Source organism: Silene latifolia, chromosome 11, assembly GCF_048544455.1.
Source record: "Silene latifolia isolate original U9 population chromosome 11, ASM4854445v1, whole genome shotgun sequence".
In the NCBI taxonomy this organism is placed as follows: Eukaryota; Viridiplantae; Streptophyta; class Magnoliopsida; order Caryophyllales; family Caryophyllaceae; genus Silene; species Silene latifolia.
The window spans coordinates 157,303,970-157,329,416 of record NC_133536.1 but is presented as its reverse complement, the minus strand read 5'-3'; the positions used below and the strand labels follow the sequence as shown (position 1 = coordinate 157,329,416).

The window sequence follows — 25,447 nt, the reverse complement described above, 5'->3', positions numbered from 1 at the left end:
TCGAGTCCAGTGGTCACTCGATGATCAAGGAACCTATTTTTTTCCAATGCCGTAGCTCAAGCGAAAAACTACTGTCAGAGGGGGTGCCTCGATCGAGCCCTCGGTGTACTCGATCGAGTATGATAGTTCCTCGATCAATCCTGGGCTTGCTCGATCGAGGACACTCGTCAGTCCTTCTTTTTTCGTCTTTTCGCTTATCCCGTGTTTAATCTTTGCAAATTTCTTTCTCGTCATCGCTCAACTCGAGATTGCCCAATCCCTTAGGATGCATATAGGGAACTTCATCATCATTAATGGGCACGTCCGAACTTTGATAAGTAGTACCGCTCCTCAAATAAATAGCATTAACTTGCTCATGAGCTTGTTTACCTTAAGGAGGAAGGCCGGACTGTTTTGAAGAATTTTGAGCCGCCATTTGAGCAACTTGAGTATCCAACATCTTGTTGTGAGCCATGAGTTCGGAGATCTGAGCCATTTGCTTTTGTTGCATTGACAAATTTTGTTATAAGAGAGCTCTCAACTCTGCCATCTCATTATTTGGACCTTGAGGAGGAGGTTGAATTTGTTGAAAACCTCCTTGATTTTGCCGAACAAAATTCCCTTGTGGTTGGTTACTACGATTTGGAGGAATAATATAAGCACTTTACGGCGGAGCTTGAGCATACGTATTCTGGCTCCTTTTAGGGAAGAAGTTAGAATATGGAGTACCTTGCTTGAAAGATTGGAAGGCATGAACTTGCTCAATGGTACTCATACACTTGGCCGCAGTGTGGCCATCTTTCCCACATCTCTCACAGGACACTTCTTGTTGAACCATGTGAACTGTCTCTTGCTTACCCAAAGACTGAGTAGTCTTTAATTCGGCGATTTGAGTCGTTAAACCCTCCAGTTGTGCTGCAATGACATTATCTGAACCACTTCCTGTCTTGCTACCTCTGGGGTTACCATACTCAGCTGTGTGAGTAGCTATTTGATTAATCAACTTCTAAGCATTACCGTCATTAGTATTATCCTAGAATCTTCCATTATCAGCTGAATCAAGTAAGGCTCTATGATCGTCATATAACCCATTGTAAAATTGGTTGCAAAGAAACCAAATTTCGAAGCCGTGGTGGGGAACAGACTGAACTAGCTGTTTGAAATGAATCCAAGCTTCATTAAAGTCTTCGGTGGGACCTTGCTTAAAACTTGTAATCTGGCTTCTAAGAGCATTAGTTTTCTGTGGTGAAAAATACCTCTTGTAGAATGCAAGAGCTAATGAAGTCCAGTTAGTAATTGCGTCGATCTCCATATCCAAATCACGAAGCCACTCAGCTGCATCATCTCTTAAAGAGAAAGGAAACAAAGTCTGTTTGACTTGATCTTGAGTCACCCCAGCTGTCAAAGGAATAGAACAGCAATAAGTAACAAACTTCTCCATATGCTTTGCGGGGTCCTCTCCAGCTTTTCCTCCAAACATTTTCTCTCTACTAAGCTTATATAGGAAGGCTTGATCTCAAAGGTCCCTTTATCAGTGGTAGGGAGCTTGAAGCCTTTAGGAATAGAAGCAATCGTGGTTTCGGAATGACTTGCCAAGGTCGGCATCTTTGATGTTGTAGAAACCACAGGTGCAGAAATAAGTGCGCCCTCTTCAAAAGACGAATCTTCTGAAAAAGTATACTGCTCGTAATCAAGTGTACTCAAGTCTTCCACCTGACGTACTTCTCTCTGAAATTTTCGTCTGTACCAAAAAGTCTTTTCTGGTTCGGGATCAAAAGGTATAATCTTTAACCTGTTAGACCTGGGCATACATGAAAACAACAAGAAAATATCAAATTGTCTCAAGGAACTGATGCTCCCTGAGACAAAAGACAAAAATAAACAAAAACAAACAAGAAAATTGTTGTGTCCCCGGCAACGGCGCCAAATTTGATAAGGCTAAAGTCGTATCACCTTAATAAAAGTAAACCTAAATTACTACTAACTAATAGCTAGCGGTAAGAAGTATCGAATCCACAGAGAGGCAAGGTAATTATTCTAGTTTGTTAATATTTAAGTCTGTCTTTAAGTAACCAATTTTTTGGGGGTTTGTTTGGTTTGATTTCTAATAGCTAATTGCAAAGTAAATAAAGGATGAATAACAATAATATTAAAGAGTCTAGGGATTGGGTTCACTGGATAGTCATCAAAAGGTAAGGTTTAATTCATTGATTGAGCAATTTATATTATTGAAAGTCCTGTGATCGGTCGATTCTAATATGTCTTTTTAGATCTAACTTAACATCCAATCGCTATTATTAAGTCGGTCTAATTCAATTATCATTGCCTATACTAGTCTTAACCCTGTCGGTGATAATCCTAGTTTATGCAATACTAATTAATCAATTCTGATCAGTAATTAATCAACTAGATTTAATACGATAATTAAACAACAATTAAAAGCAATTTAACAATCAATTCATAAGTAACCTCTTTTCTAACAATCTAGATCCCCTTTTACCCTAGATAATATATTTAGCTACTCATACTAAAGGGAAGAACAATAATAGTAATGATGAGAAACATGATGAACAATAAAAGATAAATAACGATTGAATAATAATAATAAAAACTGAGGAAAGATTAAAGAATACCGTAATAATGAAGAACAAGGTAGAAGATCCGAAAAATAAAATAAACTAAACTAAACTAAAATAAGCTAAGAATTTTTAGGGTTTTCGAAGTAAAATAAAAGCGTCCATAAACTAGGGTACAATATTAGGTATTTATAATAAATCATAACCGACTTAAGGAAAATTGCGGGAAATATAGAATAAAGTGGTTCCTCGATCGAGCCCCATTGTACTCAATCAAGTCACCAAGTTCCTCGATCGAGCCCAGCTCCAGTTGATCGAGGAACCATCCCTTTTCAGCTCCTTTCTTCGTGTTTTCCTTCTTAACTTCTCTTCCCTCATTCTTATGGATTTCCGTGCCATGCTTCGTGTGTTCCTTCATGCCTACTCCGCGATGTCCATTTCATTCCTTTGCTCCTCAAATGCATCATTCCTATATTAAACATCAAAAAGCGGAAGTATCGATATTCTAACATAAAAGGCATGTAATTAATACTCTCTCCGTCCCGGTCATTTGTTATCTATTTCCATTTTGGGGTGTATCAGTGAATTGTTATCTATTTCTATTTTTGGTAAACTTTATATGTAAAAGGTAGTGTGGAAGTGGATTAAATAATATTATATTACTTTGTTAGACACCCACTTGCATTTTCTTGGTCTTTGTGCTAAATACAATAGATAACAAATGATCGAGACGGAGGGAGTATAATTTAGCACGAAAACCGTATCAAAAGCAATTAAGGGGAGGCATAAATATGTATATAATTATGACTCATTAATCGGACTACCATCAATTAAAGATCAAGGATGTGGATATTCCGAAAACCGCATTTCAATCAAGGTATAGACATTATGAATTTGTGGTGATGTCGTTCAGGTAGAAAAATGCCCTGGCCGTATTCATGGACCTCATGAATAGAGTATTTATTCCATACTTGGACAAGTTTGTGGTGGTGTTTATAGACGACATCTTGGTCTACTCTAAGACCAAATAAGAGCATGAAGAGCATTTGAGGACCGTGTTGCAAACGTTAAGGGATCATCAACTCTATGCCAAACTTAGCAAATGTGAATTTTGGTTGGAGAAGGTGGCTTTTTTAGGGAATTTGGTGTCAAAGGAGGGATTGTCCATGGATCTATGCAAAATAGAAGTCGTGTCAAAGTAGGAGGCACCAAAGAATGTTGCGTAAATAAGGAGCTTTCTTGGTATAGTCGGCTACTACTGAAGATTTGTGAAAGATTTCTCAAAGATTGCTAGGCCATTGACATCATTGATGAGGAAAGAAAATCTTTTCAAGTGGAACGGGAGTTGTGAAACGGCTTTCTTAACGCTGAAGAAGCGCCTAACCATGACTCCGGTGTTAGCTTTGTCGAAAGGAAGTGAGAATTTCAATGTTTGCACCGATGCTTCAAAGAATGGGTTGGGATGTGTGCTCATGCAAAATGGTAAAGTCATTGCGTATGCGTCGCAACAATTGAAGCCTTATGAGCAGAATCATCCGACACATGACCTAAAGTTGAGAGTCGTTGTATTTGTTTTAAATATATGGAGGCATTACCTTTATGGAGAAACCTTTAAGGTATTTTCCAACCATAAAAGTTTGAAATTCATTTACATCCAAAACGGAGTTGAACATGAGGCAAAGAAGATGGATAGAACTCATTGGGGACTATGACATGGAAATTGTATACCATGAAGGGATGGCTAATGTTGTAGCCGATGCTTTGGGTAGAAAGTCGGTTCACTCTTTGTGTACCGCTTTGTCCATGCTAAGACTAAAGGAAGAATTGAGAAAGATGGGTATTCACATGATCCGAAAGGGAGAGGCAATTGGTGACCTAACCTTAGAACCCGAATTATATGATGAAATCCGGGAGAAACAAGCAAGTGATTCCAAGATTCAAGAGTAGAAGGGAGCCTTGGAAAGGAGTGAAACTTAAAGGTTTGAGTTGCATGTGGACGGAAGTCTTAGGTTCAAAGGAAGATGGTGCATACCAAATGATTAGGAGCTTAAGAAGAAGATTATGGATGAAACCCATAATACACCTTACTCGGTGCATCCGGGTGGTGATAAGTTATACAAGGACCTCAAGAAGACGTTTTGGTGGTCAAATATAAAGAGAGAGGTGGCGGAATTTATGCCAAGATGCTTGATTTGTCAAAGGATAAAAGGGGAGCACAAAAGACAGTAAGGAAAGGTCAACCTCTAGATGTGCCAGAATGGAAGTGATAATCGATATCAATGGACTTCATTGTGGGATTGCCTAGGACTCAAAAGGGTAACAACATGATTTGGGTTATCGTGGATAGGCTTACTAAATCGGCTCACTTCATACCAATGAAGGATACTTCGAGCAAGGTGGAACTAGCTAATGCCTACCAGGAGAATGTGGTCAAGCTACATCAGTATACCAAAGGACATTATATCGGATCGGGATTCTAGATTTATCTCTAGATTTTGGCAAGAATTGCAAAGTTCAATGGGTACTCAATTGAAGATGAGTACGGCTCACCCGACGACAAATGGGCAAACGGCGAGAACTATCCAAACTCTAGAAGACATGTTGAGGGCTTGTGTAATGGAATTCGGGGGCACTTGGAAGGAAAGGCTAGATTCGATTTAACTTTTCTACAACAATAGCTACCAAGCAAGCATTAGCATTGCCCCATTCGAAGCTTTGTATGAGAGAAAGTGTCGAAGCCTGATATGTTGGGATGATAGCCCCGAAGCCATATTATTGGGACCCCAAATGATTTAAGACATGATAGACCAAGTACATGTAATCCGAGAAAAGATGAAAGAGGCACAAGATAGGCAAAAGAGTTATGCTGATTTGAGAAGAAGCGACATTGAATTCATGGTGGGAGACAAAGTTCTACTCAAGGTTTCTCCGATGAGGGGTGTGTTGAGGTTCGGGAAGAGAGGAAAATTGAGCCAAAAGTTCATCGGCCCGTAAGAGATATTAGATAGAGTCGCGGAAGTGTCCTACCGTTTAGCACTTCCCACGGCACTTGATCGTCTTCACAATGTATTTCATGTTTCCCAATTTCAGAAGTACATAAGTGATCCTTCTCATGTTCTAGAAGTGGAGACAATTGAATTGGACGACGCCTTAACCTATGTGGAGACTCCCAAGGAAATCTTGGACCGGAAAGGAAGGAAGACAAGGCATGGGGAAACTGTGTTGGTGAAGGTATTATGGTCTAATCACCAAACGGAAGAGGCTACGTGGGAAGCGGAGGAAGAAATAAAACAGCGGTATCCTCATCTCTTCGAGCAGGTAATGAGTCGGTTACACGATTATAACCTTGTTTTTAGAGGGGTGGAGCGTATTAAGCAAGTGCAAGTTTCTTCTTTTTCTAGTTAGTTTACTCCACCTTCATAGTCCTAATAGTCATTAGTTGTCTCGACCTATGTGAGTGTATAAGTGTCTTTAGTAGTAAAGACCTTCCTTGATGCGTAGTCAGGACATGGGTAGTAGTATTAGAAGTACCTTGTTTGACTCGGGTGTGAACTTTGGAGAAGAAGTTCGTTTTAATGGGGGGAGACTGTAATACCCCGTAATTTCTAAGGCTGCACTCGGCCGACTACTCGACCGAGTGGAACTCACTCGACCGAGTAACACCTGGTCATTTTGTACCGGCTTTTGGAATGAGTCACTCGGCCGAGTGGCTGGTGCACTCGACCGAGTGAAGGCTCACTCAACCGAGTGCCACCAAGCACTCGACCGAGTGACCTGTCGCTGTCCCTTATTTTGCGTGTAAGCATGATAGGTGGACCTTAGTCTTTTAAACGCTCTCTTTCAGATTTTCCTCCTTATTTCTCACCAAATCTTATCCTCATATCTCTCAAAATACCACAAAATACTCCCAAATCTTATCCTCAAAATTTCACCATACCTTTGAAGATTTGCTTCCTAATTCTTGTTCTCACTCATTTGTTTACACTTGAAGATAGTTGCTGAGACGGTATGCTCGATGTTTATACTTGAAGATACCAAACATGAAGATTTGCTTCCTAATTCTTGTTCTTGCTCGATGTTTACACTTAAATATTCCAATATACCTTTGAAGATAGTTGCTGAGACGGTCTGCTGTTGTGGTAGGTTTCCCTACACAACTCGTGCTAAATGCTTGTTGTTTTACATTAATATGTATTGGTGCTGGAATGGTTGCTAAACTGAATTATATAGTAGCAGTAAATATTGCAATGGTCTTATACTGAACCTTATTCTAAATTATTCTGAGTTATACTAAGTTATACCGTCTTATATTGAGCCTACTGCTATTATTTCATGTTGTGACGATTTTATACTGAGCTTATTTTGTGATAATAGAATGGTTGGAGTGGTTTTTCTCATTTATATTGTTGAGTTATACATATTTAAATATGAAAGTTGTGTTGGTTGCCAGCGGGGCAACAATTCTAGTGAGTTAAAGGTAGGTCAGTCTCAGTTGCGGTTGTGGACCTAAAGAATTAGAAGGCCAAGCACGGGGAAGTAGAAGCGTCGTGGTCCTGATGGTATTTACATGTGTTATAACTGAACAGTTCTAGGTGTATGCATTTATATTTGTTAGAGCATATGAGTATGAGTATGAGTACGAGCTAAAATGTTACAATACTGAATGGGCTTGTTGAAAATGACTGACGGAAGGCCGTGAGCCTCGAGGATATGGCCGAGAGACACGGCATTAGTGCGCAGGTTGTAAGGATCGTGTAGTACTGGGTTGCGTGGTCTATTGCAGGGATTATATTATAGTGTATTGTGTTTATTGCATTTTAATTATTATTATTATTATAATTAGCATGAGTTGACCGTGTTGTGTCTTGTGTAAATTGTCACCTATTTCCGGGGTGGCATGTCTTGATCCATTCAATGATTTCTGATTGAATGGGAAGCAGTATGATGAGCAGGTTCAAGTAGTAGTTGTATGTTGCTGTGCACGGGATGGGACACATGACGGAATGAATATCGAGTCTAGAGTTCTGCGTTTGGCCGTCACCTTAATCCATATTCATACTAGTTCGTTTTAAAGTTTAGTTGTATTTATTTCTTAACCCGTTGGAATAAGAATTCTGTAAAGAGGTTAAGACAGTTTATTCTTTAAGAAGCAAATTTATATATAAATTACTTGGTTTATTTTATTTTATTATCATTACCTTCGGAAACTAAGATGGTAATAGTCCTATTTAATCGGGATTGTCTGGCTAAAGGCTCTTTCTTAAATTGGGGTGTTACAAAGTGGTATCAGAGCGAACAATCCTAAGGCCTGATAAAAATGAACCCAATGAATTTAGGAAGAGTCTAAAATAAAATGAACCCGGGGAAGGAATTGAGAAGGAGCCCTCTTAAGAGATTGGGGAGATGTCCCTGGTTTGGCCCTTCCAGTTTTGAACCGGTCACTGCGATAAAAAGGTAAAGGATGGGTAGATACAGTGGATGATTATATGATAATTCGTTGTATATGGTGCGTAAGTATGAGGTATGGTATGTGACCGTGGAGCTTCGTATGTTATATGAAGCAAGTTGTGCCAGAAATCGGATACGAGGAGTATATGATGTGAAATTGTGTCTGAATAATGAGAACAGATTTGATGATGAAAGATTTTTGGAATGAGATTTCATGGTAGTGCAGTTTTTATCTATGACTTGAATAAATAAGTAATGATATGAATTTCATCATGCGTTTTCTGAATTGTGATTATAACTGTGTATGTATGTTAAGTATCTAGTATGATAGAACTGCATGAGAAAAGAATACTATGTGACTGGGTGAAGAGGCGATCGACCCGAACCTCATTCTGGGGGACTAAAAAACATGTGTTTAATCGTATTATGTTGTGACAAACATGTTGAGTGGTATAAGGAGTGACATAGCTTGGCTTATATGCATGAATTATGTGACACGATGCGCGTGTCGACTAATATATATATAGAATAAAAGCGGTTAAGTCTTTGTATTGTTTGCAAATATGATATTGAGTTAGCTACTTTGACTGTATGGAGTATGTTGGCATGTATCTGAGAGAGGCAAATTACGGTAGCATATAAGATCGCTAAGAATAAACGTTGGAAGCTCGATTTATTTCTCAGATTTTCCCCTTAATTGCTTTGGCAGCCATTTCCAATGTGCTTAATATCTATGAGTGAAATTTTAACGTGTGGTAGCCTTATGTGTTAGCTTTCGTTTGTCGTTCGTTTCATACTTAAACGATTTACGATTTAAGAGAAATGAATATTTTAGTGAACAGTGGTCAGAATGTTACTGCACAGTGCTAATTTCGACCCACAATCTTGTAAAATTTGTCATCGAAAATTTACCACGATACCCCTTATTTTGTCAGATTTCTCATGGTACCTCTACTTTTATGAATCTACCTATGGTACCCTTGAGATTCCATTTTTGTACTCATGGTACCCCTAATGTGACGACCTTTAAATGGACGTTAAGTTTTGATGATGTGGCAATAAATTAGTAATTAAAAATTATTAATAAATATGAAATAAAAATGGAAAGTAGGGGTACCAAGAGAAATCTGACAAAACTAAGGGGTACCATGGGAATTTTTTGTAATTTTTAATTACTTATTTATTGCCAAATCATCAAAACTTAGAGTCCATTTAACGACCGTTACATTAGAGAGTACCATGGGCACAAAAATGGAACATCAAGGGTACCGTAGGCATATTCTTAAAAGCAGGGGTACCATGAGAAATCTAACAAAATTAAGGGGTACCATGGGAAATTTTCGTTTAAGAAAAGTTAGCTAGTCGATCCCCTCAAATATGATCAACACATCTTATCTTTTAGTTGGTCCCTCTTGGGAGTTGTGACGAGTAATAATAGAGGAAATGTGACCATTTTATTATCAAAAGTAAAGCTGATAAACAATGATAAGACACGAAATTAACGAGTTTGGATTGAGACTTAATAACCCATTTATGTAAGTGGGTCGACATGAATACGACATGATATTTAATTGGGCCAGGTTTGGTTTGAGCTCTCTAAACACAAGCCTAACACGAATGACTTATTTAGTAAATTAATCCTAATTTTTCTCGATCATCCATCACATGAGGTCGTGTTTGAAAACGCAAAAATGATTTCGATTGTAAAAATCAAAATGTTTGAATTCAATTCCAAAAATCAATTTGGGAAACCAATGGAATTGGAATTGGAATCGGGCGGGACGAATATGGGTCGAGGTCTATTGTTTTTTTTTTTTTGGAAAAAAAATAAATATTGTCACGGGAAATATTTGAGATCGGAAAAAATATCATAAATAAAAATGTTGCGATGAAATTTACATAACAAAAAAAACATAAATAGTGATGGAATTACAATTAAAATGATTACTATATGGTAGAATTTGAGAGCCTCAAATTTTAACTATGTTGAAATTGATAAGGAATTGAGTCTAATTTCAATTCCAAATTTTAGAAGTTCCCAAACGCATGAAATGTCTCAATTACGGAATTCAATTCCAATTCAAGTTGGAATTGAATTCTGTAATTGAGACATTTCAAGCGTTTGGGAACTCCTAAAATTTGGAATTGAAATTAGACTCAATTCCTTACCAATTTCAAGTTATTTAAAATTTGGAGTTCTCAAATACCGACCATATACTAGTCATTTCAATTCCATCACTTTGTACATTTTATTTTGGGGCGCAAATTTCATCACAATATTATTATTTATGATATTTTTTTCTGATCGCAAATATTTTTCGAGGCAATATTTAATTTTTGCAAATATAAAACATTCAATGACCTCGACTCATATCCGTCTCGCCCAAGTTCAATTCCAATTCCATGGGTTTCCCAAACACAATTTTGGAATTGGATTTGGAATTGAATTAAAACATTGGAATTTCTATAATTAAGATCATGAAATTGAAATCAATTCCGTGTTTCCAAACACTACCTTAATGCATTTATACGTTTCAAAGATTGACATGACACGAAAACACAACACGAACCTAACACGAAAGTAACGAGTTAGGGTTGAGGCTTAACACTTATTTATGTCAGTGAGTCGACACGAACATGACACGAGATTTAATTGGGTATGGATTGGGTTGAAGGGTTTGTGACCCGTTTACATGTGATACGAACACGAACCTGACACGACCCGATATGTGAATGAATGAATCTACCACTAATATTATGACTACACACTTTCAAAACATAATAGCAGAATCTGTGGATTCGTAATGCAACTTTATTAGCATCTTATCATTGAAACACACCTTTGTAAGTATCACAAAACATGTTGTTACGTCGAAAAATCACCAATAAATGACCATTTAGCCAAGTCATGAGCTATTATACTTTTTAGAAATACAGAGAGTCATTGAAGTGGGAGAATTGGAATTAGGTTCAAAATGCGAATAATCAATTTATAAGAATTTTCACAATCCGATTGGTCCAACTATAATTCTAGCAACATTTTGTCGTAACCCAAGGCTAACTTGCAAAATTCATAATTAAATAATGACCCAACGAGATTAAATGAGGTTTATCAACTTAGAAACGTGATCGGTCCATTTCGTGTTCACAATTAAAGGTGTGGTCGTTGGGTCACGTCCGAATCAAAACACAATTTATAACTTCACAAACAACTCTACAATTAGTAAAGAGGCAAGTAAAGGTCGAATCCCAAGGGACGGGAATTGAAATGAGATTTCTATTGAAACTAGTGGTGTCTTAGGGATGTCACAAATTGGGTTGATGTAGAAGGTCACTAACTAAAATAGGAATGAAAATAAACTAGCAAGATTAATTAAAAGGGGTGTAAACAATTGATTAAAAGCACTAGGGTGTCATGGGATCATAGGGGAATCATGGGAATTAATCATACAAACATGTTCTCAAATTATAAGCAAGCAATTATTGTTGTGATGGATTGAGTTGGGTTATATCTTACAATCCTAGGAAAGTTTGGGTCCCGGAGCCGAATCGATTAGATTGTACAACACCTACAAGTCGACTTAATCTTCCCTACTCAACAACATGCATGGTGTAATGAGACTCGAGTTGGGTTATGTCTTACAAGTCTCATTGAAAAGATTGAAGATGATAGTAAATGCAAGGATTCATAGGCTTAGCATTTCATCAAATATAACATGTGCATGAGTTGAGATCAAAACAAGCAAGCAAATAAAACATGAAAGCATATTAATTTAAGCATGAATCATTCCCCATGTTGGTTTCCCCTAATCACCCATTAACCCTAGCTAAGAGACTACTCACTCATTATCATGTTGATCATGCTAGCAAGGTTGTCAATCATACCAACAATATGAAACATGATGAATAAATGAAAGTAATTAACAATAATTAAAAAGGGATTAAGAGAATTATACCTACTAATGATTCCAATAATAAAGCAAAGATAAAAGAAGTACTTGATGCTTGATTGAAAGGTTGTCAATCTCCCAACAATAACCCAAATAATCTTCAATTACCCAAAATAAAGGATGAACAAAAGAGAGATTAAGGAAATAAAACTTGTATTAGAACTTGATTAATTGTTGATTACAATACTAAAGAGAGATTTGATTGATATTAACTACTCTAATTATTGATAAGAAAAACATGCTCCTCTAATTAGACTAATGGGGTATTTATAGTGGAAATTAGGGAGGATGCATTAGGGTTAACTAAGGGCTAAACTAGTAATTACACTTTTTAGATTGAGCAGGGAGGAGCCGGTATTTTCCGAAGGAAGGGCTTCTTTCTTTTTTAACTTGGAGAAGAGGAAATTGCGCTGTGCTGGAATCCGTGCGTATTGGGGTCGGGACGGGCGGATTCTGGTGGTGGAAGACGGGAGGATTCGAGGGAATCCGGGCGGATTCTGGCGGTGCAATCCGAGCGTCTTTGGAGGAAACCGCTCGGATTGTGCTGTGAGGAGACGGGCGGATTGGAGACAATCCGCTCGGATTGTAGCTCAGCACAAATTCTTCTTCTTTTCTTCCCTTTTCTTCACGAAATCCTTGGGGATTTCCTTGGGGACTCAAGGATCCTTTCCCAACATTGCTCATCTACTATCATATGTACAAAGGCCTTCTAATCTTATCTCTCCTTGATGCTTGGTCATTGAATTCGTTCAATTTAGTCTTGTTTTGCCATGAAAATGCGATTCTTACTCCTTTCCTACCAAGGGATCAAAATCTCAAAGAATATGCAAAACAAAGAACTAAAGATAAGAAATGACCCAAATATGCACTAAAAAGCATGGGAACAAGGCTAATTCGGGGGCTAAATATGCGCTAATTATGGTCACATCAAATATCCCCAAACCGAACCTTTGCTCGTCCCGAGTAAAGAGGTGACAAAGACTAGGACCAATACTAACCTATCCTAATAATATAGCCGATATGAGACAATTAGCGGGTCTCACTCCGCCCCTTCAACTCACAACAAGACAACCATGAGGTAGGATGCCTTCTTGCAAGGCAAGGTGGGTCTTGCCAAAATGGCGACACATCCAAACATTAAGCGCACAAAATCACATAATGGATGCATCTACAAAAGAATAGCCACTTCCTCATCAAGTGGCGGAGGCACTAAAGAGGAACAAATTTAAGAGCATGTAATCCTTCACAAATACTAGTTCAACAAATTAATAAGGCTAAGAGGATGGCACTAAATCACCTCCAAATGGTGTTAAACTAGACTACTTTCGTCCTCAATTTCCAAATGCTTTCGTCAAGAGCGATCGGATGGTGGTGGAATGATGATCCCTATGATGCTAGTAGCATATGACATGACAAGTCTCAAATTCTCTACAAAAGTAAAGGTCATGGATCGTCCCAAGCTCGACCAAGTGGCTTGACAAAAAGGCTTTTTGGGAATGAAATGCTCAAATTTTTATTCACAACGGGTGGATATGACTATCATTCAAAATTGTCCTCATTTCACTTTCACATTTCAAAAATTTAAGATGGGGTTTGTCCCTTCCGGGCTAGTGTCCTTTGCTTTCGCCAATCGCTTATTAGGCAACCGGTTAACCTCTAGACAATAGCTTTTCGGGGTGATAGTCACTCTGTCTCTGGGCGGCCGAATTCACAACCGTGTGGGGGCCCAATTCAATGGATCCCGCACCAAACCACATCGAAGTGGTACGCCTCCATCAAAACAACTTAAATTTCTCAACATTCAACAATTCATAACATTTGAGGTTTCTTTGACATTAGATTATTTCCACATGACAAAATTCTTTGAAATGAGCACTTCAAGCTTATTGATAGAAAATATTTTTGGGTTGCCTTACCACAAGGTCAAACAAGGTCACCTAGACAAGTTAACCAAGTCCACATTGCATCACGGGGTTGGATAGGTGACTCACATGTAAACCCTTGACTAGGCTTTGGGTCATGGGTCAAAAGATACTAGTATGACACTAACTAGGGTGTTTTACAACCATTCTAGTAGACAAAGTCTTAAGTTGAACAAGTATTTGTAATGGCTTAGTTGCTCTTGTCAAAGTTCCTAAATAGGCATTTTTCAAAACATTTCTAACATGCAACTACATGCCATGATGCAACTAATATAAACATCCTAATGCAAGTGATTCTATCAACTAATATGACATATAAACTAAATGCAAGTCCTGAGTTCACATTGTTATACCACATCAATCAAAATAAAGCCACATAGTCATTAACATAAAGAGGAAAAAGGAGATTGGAAAGATCATACCATGCGGTCTTCAATATCCTCATGTCTCGGATGTGGCGTAGTCAATCAATGTGAACAAGGATAGAACAAACACAATATATACAAAACAATATATACACAAGACTACAAAGGGAAATAAACATGTTTTTGGGTTTTCAATTTTCAAATTTTTATGATTTTCGAAATTTTTCAATTTTTTTGGATTTTTGAATAAGAGTTAAATGTTAGAATTCCCATCCCCACACTAATATGGGCATTGTCCTCAATGGCCAAAATGATGGAAATTATGCAAAGATGATGCATGATTTCTATACTAAATGCAATCTATACTAAGCTACAGTACATGATGCATGGTTTTTGTTATGACGGAGAGGATAATTTAGATTACCTCCCGTTGTGTATGCATTAACTTCCCCAAACCGAGTGAGACACTATTGCTAATGTCCAAGGATGGGTGTAGTTCATGCACACACTATGCAATGCATGAAACTAATTTGTCATTTTGGATTTTGAAAATGGGAACAATAAAATGAGAACACCTCAATGGTACCGAGGTGTGAGTCCTCTATGGTGCTAGGACTACTCCAACAATGATCAAAATTATAATTAAAACAAAGAGAGAAATAGACAAACCATGAGAGGGTAGGAGCCTCCAAGGCTTGCTAATCTTCCATCATGTTATCACCATCACTTTCCTCATTAGAAGTGGTCACATTGCCACTTCCCTCGTCATTTGCTTCTTCACTTTCTTCCTCATCTTGCTCATCATCATCTTCACCATCCTTTTCTCCTTCTTCACTTGCTTCTTCATCAATGTTATCATCAACTTCTTCATTACCAACAACCTCATTGTCATCCGAAACGACCCTAGATGCACCCAGAAATAGGACTTCTCTATCCGCCCAACTAGGCAAAGGACATGATGGGTCAAGTAGTCCTTGCCTAGCTAAGTGTAGGAGGGTTGTATATTGAGCCAAGTAAGCATTTTTCCGATCCTCAAAGGCTTGCTTGTGCATTGCTTGCATGAGAAGAGTCACATAATCATTTCTAGCTTCAACTCCTTCTGGCTTGAACTCTTGATACTCAAAGGGGTAAGGTGGTATGACAATGGAAGAGAGGGCATTTCAAGTTCACCTTTTTGTTGTTGAATAATATACTCGGCCTCTTTAGAAAGGGGAAGTAGATAATTGGTTCGGTGGACGCTTAGACGACAAATCTTTGAAGGCAAGGTGAACGATCTAGCTTCACTAGTGAGCCATCCATACTTAGTGTCAAGTGGGTTATGAGCAACCCACTTGTACTTGTGTATCATAGTATATGCAAATCAACAAGATGACCACCCTCCTTTGCTTTATACTTGTTATCCTTATTGAAGTTTGGATCAAAGTACTTATCTAGGATAGTGACTAGGCCGCCATTGACAATAACGGTAGTGCCCTTCTTCCCACAATCAATGTTGAGCCATCTATCTACCAAGAGCCTCAAAGAATTGTAAGGCTTGGTGTGTACTCTTCCAATGTTCAAAGCCGATTCAAGGAGAATAAAATCAAGTTTGGTGAAATGGTTGGTATCTTTCCTTGCAATTATGGTGTTTCCCATGACCTTGTGCCATACTCTTATGCCCGGATGGTGGACTAAAAGAGCACGACTCGCATCAAAGTCCTCAAATTTCCTCCCGGAAATTGCCTCCCAAAGAGGGTCGGGGTCATACTTTCCATAATTCTTAAAATAACTCGGTTCATCACTAAGACCCAAAATTTCACTCAATTCCCTAAAGGAAATGCGTCTACTAACATTAGCTAGACGAAACTCGAGATTCTCCCTACTCTCAACTTTGGTGACTTTCAAAGAACTCAAAAATTCCAAGGTAAGGGAGGGGTATGTCAACTCTTTTGATTCAAACAACTTCTCTAACCCCATGGCTTTGAAAAAGGCTCTAGTTTGCTCAAGGACACCCAACTTTCCCAAGGTGTCTTCACAAATAAATTTGGTGGATTGAATTGATTTCCTAGCAAACTTGGCAAAAGTATCTCTATGGGTTTTGGAAATAAAAGTTACCTCCGGGTATTGCAAAAAGTTGATCGATTTCGGAGTAGAAGATGTTGTTGCTCCCATAGAAGGTTGTTGTTGTTGTTGCATTTCCAAGTTTGGTGTTGCTACCACCATAGCCAATGCTTTCTTTGCTTGAAGAGCCTTTTGCCTTTGTGAAAGTGCCTTTGGTGCCTTCGTTGCCTTTGTTGCTCCCTTAGTCCTTGCCATTGATGAATTAACCAAGAAAAGAATGAAAAATCTTCAATTTGTAGTGTACCCAAATCGATTTAAAGGTGAAAGGCTTTGCCTTTATGAATTCAAAAATCGACTCAAAGGTTGAAGATTTTGTGCTTGGTTTTGATTTTTATTTGAAGAAGGAGTGATTAATTTGTTGTTTAGAGGATGATTTGATTTGATTTTGGTGAATGTCGTTGAGGGATTTTGTTTTTGTGATGGAGAGGATGAGGGTTTTGATGTTTTGAAGTAGTGTTATGAATGAATGAATGAATGAATGAATGAAGGTGGGAGGGATTTTATAAAGACCGAAATTTTCGAACTGCAGGGGCAATCCGTGCGGATTCTGCCCAATACGGGCGGATTCTACACTTTCTGGGTTTGATAAAACTCGCCTAAAGACGGGCGGATTCAGAAGAAGACGCTCGGATTTTCTTGATACGGGACGGGCGGATTTGCCTGAAGACGGACGGATTTGAGTCCAGGAAATTTTTCCTGTTTTCCTTAGCAGAGAAGATGGGCGTCTTCTATCCAAGACGGACGGATTTCCAGAGACGGGCGGATTGCTGTTTAGGACGCCCGGATTCTCTTACAGTCAAAAATATTTCAAAATTGCATCTCATAGGGACGTGCGTCTTCAACCCAGTACGCTCGGATTACTGGAAAACGGGTGGATTCTCTTGAATCCGCTCGGATTGTACCCTTTTGTACCCGGATTCAGTTCCATCCGTGTACAATGCATTTCCCTTACCATTCTTCTATTCTTTCTTCATGTCTCGTGTTCGTCATTGTGGGGGCACTACTAGGCATGGATAGCCTAGGCAATTGTCATCCCCACACTAAGGTAAAGCACTACACATCAATTGAAATTGTTAGTCCCTCCCTCACTTCTCTCAAACATGACAATTATCTTGATTAAAGTAAATAAAATAAATCCAAAGATGACAAAATTGAAATACAAGAATTGAAATGCGAGTTAGGGGGTTAGAAATATTTACAAATGGTGGTTTAGGGAGGACTCCACCAAACTCTCATTCTTGATGAGATGTCAAGGGGGCATGTCCAAGATGTTGTTGATGTTGCTCAACACCTTGAAAAAGTAATCGAAAGCTTGTTCATTATTGTGGTAGAGGTCTTCAATAGACCTTGGCCCTTGTTGTTGGTCTTGATCGATGGCATTACCAATGTAGGGATTAAAAATCCCTTCAAATTCGTCGTCCCAAAGACCACAAACTTCATTAAGTTGATCATTGAAAATTTCTTGATTTGATGGAGACAACTCTCCCAAATTCTTCTCTTGGCCAATGAGGCCTTCTTCTTCTTCTTTGGTTGATTTTGATGAGCTTTGCAAGCTCTCCTTGTCGCAATTCACTTGCTCTTTGAATGGAGCATCTTCAATTTTCTTCTTCCATTGGAGTTCCGATTTCTTCCTTTCATCCTTTCGGTTATAATGATCAATCATGAAACATGGTTCATACAAACGAGGAGCTCTCATAGTCTTGTCAAGATTAAAGGTTATGCTTTCATCTCCCACTTCTAGAGTGAGCTCACCATGTTTCACATCAATCACCGCACCGCATGTGTGTAGGAAAGGTCTTCCTAGAATGATTGGAATGTTGGAATCTTCCTCCATATCAACAATGACAAAGTTCACCGGGATGAAAAACTTCCCAATTCGTACGGGGACATCTTCCCATATCCCTAATGGTGTCTTCGTCGATCTATCGGCCATTTGGAGTGTGATGTTGGTGCATTTAAGCTCTCCCATCCCCAACCTTTTACTCACCGAGTACGGCATGACACTCACACTAGCCCCTAGATCACATAAGGCTTTGTTGATCGTTGTGTCGCCAATGGTACACGGTATTGAGAAGCTTCCCGGATCCTTTAACTTTGGAGGTGAACTCCCTTGAAGTATTGCACTACTCACCTTAGTGAAGGCGATAGTCTCAAGCTTCCGGATCGACTTCTTCTTTGTGAGGATATCTTTCATGTATTTCGCATAGGCCGGCACGTGATTGATTAATTCCGTGAAAGGAATTGAGAATTCCAAATTCTTCACAATTTCCATGAACTTTCCAAGTTGATCATCAAATTTGGGCTTGGCTTGACGACTTGGAAAAGGAAGTCTAATCACAATAGGCTCCTTCTCCTTGACCTTGTCTTCATTTTTCTTTAAACTTTCTTCTTTTGATGATTCTCCATCTTTGGAGCTTTGCACAATTTCTTCCTTATCACTAGCTTCCAAAACTTCATCCTCAACTTGCTTCCTTGGTGCTTCATACCTTGTACCACTTCTCAAGTGAATGACACTAACCGTTTCATGTCTAGGAGGATTACTTTGAGGTGGTAATTGCCCCTTTTGTCTTTGTGAGCTTGAAGATGCTAGTTGAGTCAATTGTGTTTCCAACATCTTGGTGTGAGCTAGGATGTTGTTGATGGTGGTTTCCTTTGCTTGGCTATCTTTTTGCATTTGAGTGAAAAATTCTTGTTGATTCTTTTGCATTTGGAGGACCGCTTTTTGGACATCAAAGCCTTGGTCATTTTGGTGATTGTATGGATTTTGATTTTGGTAACCTTGGTTTTGATTGTAAAAGGGTCTTTGATTTTGGTTTCTCATGGGTGGTGGAGTGTATGTTGTTTGAAGGTTTTGAACATTTTGGCTTTTGTATGAGAGATTTGGATGGAATTTGGTGTTTTCATTGTAATAGTTGGAATAAGGGGTACCACTCTTGTATGCTTGGAAAGCATTCACTTGTTCATTTGTTCCCCTACATTCACCTTGGTCATGTCCCAAAGTTCCACAATTCTCACATATCCCACTTGGGATTGATGAGGATGCCGTCATGGCATTAACATGATGCTTTGGTGATTTTGAGACTTCTTCAAGTTTAGCCATAGCTTTTTCAAACTTCAAATTGATTGTGTCAATATGAGCACTAAGTTGAGCACCCAATTGAGTAACGGAGTCCACTTCATGCTTTCCTCCTCTAGTAGCCTTGCGAGGTCTACTATATTGTGAGTTATGGACCGCCATTTCCTCAATCTTGTTCCATGTTTGATTGTCATCAACTTCGGTGAACATTCCATTTGATCCCATGTTGAGAATGTTCCTTGAATCCTCATATAGACCATTCCAAAATTGTTGTACCAAGAACCATTCGCTAAGTCCATGGTGAGGACATGAGCGACAAATTCCCTTGAACCGCTCCCAAGCTTCATACAAAGATTCTTCATCCCTTTGCTTAAAACCCGTAATTTGAGCTCTTAGCATGTTAGTCTTCTCCGGTGGGTAGAATTTTTTGTAGAAGGCTAGAGCCAACTTCTTCCAAGAATCTATTCCGAGGGTGGCCTTGTCAAGGCCCTTTAACCATTGCTTCGCGGTGCCGATTAAAGAAAAAGGAAATAAGACCCATCTAATTTGGTCTTGAGTCACACCCGTTTGAGAGATTGCATCACAATAGTCGCAAAAGGTTTCCATATGAGAATGAGGGTTTTCACTAGGCATCCCCCCCAAATTGGCTCCTTTCAACTAATTGGATGAAGGCGGACTTGGCAATAAAATTTCCGGTTAGATGTTGCGGTGTAGGAGTACCATTTGGTAGGTTCTCCTCGGTGGGTACGGAGTGTGACGAGAATTTAGGCATTGTAGGTTGATTTTGTGAGGTATTGTGTAATGGGTTCTCCTCTCCTTCTATTGCGAAAGGATTGACGAACTCAATAGTTGGTTGAACAACTTCACTAATACCTCTAAAATTCCTCCTAACAAGTCTTCTATTGTGCGTCAAGGTTCTTTCGATTTCACGGTCAAAAGGTAACAAATCACCTTGTGACCTTCTAGACATGCAAAATATCAAACAACTCGAAAACAATTAGAACAAACCTTGAGGAGTTTTACTTCCCCAAGGCGAAGAAAGACACAACTAATAACAATAAAAAGGGAATCTAAATCAAACAAACACCGTCCCCGGCAACGGCGCCATTTTTGATCGGTCTGTTTCGTGTTCACAATTAAAGGTGTGGTCGTTGGGTCACGTCCGAATCAAAACACAATTTATAACTTCACAAAGAACTCTACAATTAGTAAAGAGGCAAGTAAAGGTCGGATCCCAAGGGACGGGAATTGAAATGAGATTTCTATTGAAACTAGTGGTGTCTTAGGGGTGTCACAAATTGGGTTGATGTAGAAGGTCACTAACTAAAATAGCAATGAAAATAAACTAGCAAGATGAATTAAAAGGGGTGTAAACAATTGATTAAAAGCACTAGGGTGTCATGGGATCATAGGGGAATCATGGGAATTAATCATACAAACACGTTCTCATATTATAAGCAAGCAATTATTGTTGTGATGGATTGAATTGGGTAATATCTTACAATCCTAGGAAAGTTTGGGTCCCGGAGCCGAATCGATTAGATTGTACAACACCTACAAGTCGACTTAATCTTCCCTACTCAACAACATGCATGGTCTAATGAGACTCGAGTTGGGTTATGTCTTTCAAGTCTCATTGAAAAGATAGAAGATGATAGTAAATGCAAGGATTCATAGGCTTAGCATTTCATCAAATATAACATGTGCATGAGTTGAGATCAAAACAAGCAAGCAAATAAAACATGAAAGCATATTAATTTAAGCATGAATCATTCCCCATATTGGTTTCCCCTAATCACCCATTAACCCTAGCTAAGAGACTACTCACTCATTATCATGTTGATCATGCTAGCAAGGTTGTCAATCATACCAACAATATGAAACATGATGAATAAATGAAAGTAATTAACAATAATTAAAAAGGGATTAAGAGAATTATACCTACTAATGATTCCAATAATAAAGCAAAGATAAAAGAAGTACTTGATGCTTGATTGAAAGGTTGTCAATCTCCCAACAATAACCCAAATAATCTTCAATTACCCAAAATAAAGGATGAACAAAAGAGAGATTAAGAAAATAAAACTTGTATTAGAACTTGATTAATTGTTGATTACAATACTAAAGAGAGATTTGATTGATATTAACTACTCTAATTATTGATAAGAAGAACATGCTCCTCTAATTAGACTAATGGGGTATTTATAGTGGAAATTAGGGAGGATGCATTAGGGTTAACTAAGGGCTAAACTAGTAATTACACTTTTTAGATTGAGCAGGGAGGAGCCGGTATTTTCCGAAGGAAGAGCTTCTTTCTTTTTAACTTGGAGAAGAGGAAATCGCGCTGTGCTGGAATCCGTGCGTATTGGGGTCGGGACGGGCGGATTCTGGTGGTGGAAGACGGGAGGATTCGAGGGAATCCGGGCGGATTCTGGCGGTGCAATCCGAGCGTCTTTGGAGGAAACCGCTCGGATTGTGCTGTGAGGAGACGGGCGGATTGGAGACAATCCGCTCGGATTGTAGCTCAGCACAAATTCTTCTTCTTTTCTTCCCTTTTCTTCACGAAATCCTTGGGGATTTCCTTGGGGACTCAAGGATCCTTTCCCAACATTGCTCATCTACTATCATATGTACAAAGGCCTTCTAATCTTGTCTCTCCTTGATGCTTGGTCATTGAATTCGATCAATTTAGTCTTGTTTTGCCATGAAAATGCAAGATTCTTACTCCTTTCCTACCAAGGGATCAAAATCTCAAAGAATATGCAAAACAAAGAACTAAAGATAAGAAATGACCCAAATATGCACTAAAAAGCATGGGAACAAGGGTAATTCGGGGGCTAAATATGCGCTAATTATGGTCACATCAAAACGCCCATGTGTCTACTGATCTATAGAGTTGGAATCAATCGTATGTATATTTTTAACGATAATTTCCCACCCCTCATTTTAATTTTCTACAAATGGTACCCTTTGTTTATCTTTTTCATTCCCAGAATACCCTTTTGACAAACTTTCGTCGTAACCCCGTCATTCGTATGATTTGTGACGCATTTTTTTGATAGCATAACATACTCAATTACTCATCTAATTATTCACAGAGTAAAGCGTTATGACGGAAGTTTGTCAAATGGGTATTCTGAGAATGGAAAATATAAACACAGAGGTACGATATGTAGAAATTTAAAATAAAAGATATCATTTATAATATACCAAAACTAGTTTTGGAGCCCGTGAAAATCACGGGATCTTAATAATTTATTGTTTTAATCGGCTTAAAGATTATGCAATACAAATGTTTTTCTTAACCAACAAATATTTAAGCGTTAGTTTAATTTCACTTTATTGATTAAATGAATTAGAGCTTTTACACCTGTAATTATAGATGGATAGTGAAAATAATTGCATATTTGATAAAAAAAAAAAGATGCTTAAGGTAACATTTTAAAATTATTGTGTATGTGTTGCAAGTACGAACTAAATTTTCAATACCTAATAATGGATATACTTGTATATTACAACAATTTTATATTCCCTCAATTTCAATGGATTTTATACTTTTAAAAAATTTCTGTCATATTTTAAAAATATGTAGAATGCCCTGTAACACCAAATAAGTAAAAAAATTGTGTCACATTATTTTCGCGTACAATAGATTTATAGAAAATAGTAAGAGAGTGAAGTAAAAGAGTATAACTTTAGAATTTCGAACAATTATTGGTAAAAATGAGCAAAATTAGTTATGCATCTTATGAATGACACACATAACAAATCTTTAGTCTATACAATATGTCACATAGGCGCTTCCACTTTGTTAAACCAAAAATATAAATAAATAAATATTCTTATACATTGTAAAAATAATTAGCTACAATTTAAAATATCTCCTTAAACTATATTGGCAAAAATGTCTAAGCTTACTGACTTACTCGTATAATCTTTTACACACTTTGAGTTATTTGATTTGTGACTAATTGAAGTCTTAACAAAAAAAAAATTAAGGAAAAAAGGTATTACGTGCAACAAAGATAAACTGGGTAGAATTCACAAACTTTTGACAAAAAATCTTCCAAGAATTGGCGGATGTAATAATGTCTTATGTGGCTTCATTGAGATTTATACTACTATATGTAATTATACATACTACATAGTATAAAAGGAGTACCTGTCAAAAAATAAAAAGTCAATGAAACTATAATAGTGAAATGTAAACTGAAACAATTAATTTAATTCTGTAGAATAAGATACAATTAAATAAGAATATAAAATATATTGTAGCTACGTAAAGTTGTTATAAAGTCAAGTTGAAATGATTAATTCAATTAGGATTTTATGTGAACCAAATAATTTTGAATTGAGTGTGGAACCTTAAAGATGAAAAATCTTCAAAACAAAATCTCAAAAGTGTTTAAGGTAGAGAAGTCGAAATATTGTGGTAATGCAAGTGATGATAATTGTAGACAAAAATATGACAATGTGTATAGGTAGTATAAATGAGGAGAGGGAAGCCAAAAAATCAACTAAGAAAGGATTTGGATGTCAATTTAGTAGAGTAAATTAATTATTAATTATTAATAGCAATAAAGATGAGGAAACTAAAAAGTTTATTGACATTTACATTCTTTTGTACAACATAAATTTTATTTTTATTTTCATTAATTATATGCATGTGACACATCACAATTCAAGATGACTTTTGATAGGAGACATTACTTAGTGAAATGCTTAGTTTTATCTTTTTAAAATATTGTATAGATTTTCCGTGAAAATCACGTGACTTCTCTAGCTTGTCATTAATAATTATTTGCTCACGTAATGTTTTTTTTGTTTTCTTATAGTGTCTTGATACTTACATCATTCTTTATTGTTTATTTGTTATTGTATCATGTTTATATTATTCTTATTTGTTATCTATAGCCAAATGATATTGTATTTACTCGACATTTAAATGATATTTTTTCCAGTTTATAACTTTATTAAAATGATGATATCATAAAAATAGTAATAAGTAACATCAACCATAGTTATATTTTATGTTTGAAAATAATAATTATATTGAAAAATTAAACTATTCTTCACTCATTTTCACTTAACCGTTGTAACATTTAATCAAATAAAAAAAAAAATTAAATGAGATGGATATAATAGATCGAGATAAAAAAAACATCGATATTACTGCAATATTCTCACTTCAAAAATTCAAAAATAAAAAAATATGTTACTATTTGATAGTCAAAGTACGAGCAAAATATAAATTTTATTCAATACATATGTAATATGTTGTTAATCCCAACAAATTAACTACACATTATTAATTAATGAATACATTAAAAAAAATTCCAAAACATTACATTGTTCTTAAGAATGTGTGAGACAAAAAAGTTAAGGGTACAATTTGGTCAAGCTTGAGTTTCATTCACCAAAGTTGGACATTCTTTCGCCACAATGGATGGTGATATATATATTCGATCATCGATCATCAATAATCTCAAGTGTCATCATCAACATTCGACAACACCAAAAACGAACAATACGATATAAATGCTTGTTAATTATACATTCTCTTTTCTTCTATTTTTCTCTTATCTCTTCATTTCTCGTTCATTTCACCACAAAAGAAAGATAGTTTTTTTTTAAAAAAAAGTTCAATCAAATGAAAACAAATAGGTAAGCTAGATTCTCATCTACTAATCTTATTTTATAGGTAAAATTTGTTGATGGTTTCATAATTATGGAATATGAAAAGTTTGGTATTAAAGAGGAATAAATTGTAATTATGAAATAGAGTAATGTTTGGAAGATGAAAGTTTACGTAGGATAAATGATTATAATATATTGATTACTACTTTATCTTTTTGTATTTTGTTTTTAATTTATTTTTTCATTAATTTTTGATCTAGCATATAATTGTAACTACTCAATCTAACATTTTTATGTTATTGTATAACTTGTATTACGTCACGTGTCTTTCTATTAGCTACTCAATCTAGGCTTTTTATATTATTGTATAGATTTCGAAAAAACAATTAATTTG

General features: G+C 37.0%; 1 non-coding gene across 1 annotated transcript; it reads left to right on the top strand.

Annotated features, from left to right (window-relative positions):
* Positions 1 to 19,708: 19,708 nt before the first annotated feature.
* On the top strand, positions 19,709 to 19,815 carry LOC141616339 (small nucleolar RNA R71). Its single transcript, XR_012530694.1, has one exon. It is a non-coding gene; the product is annotated as a small nucleolar RNA R71 (small nucleolar RNA).
* Positions 19,816 to 25,447: the final 5,632 nt, after the last annotated feature.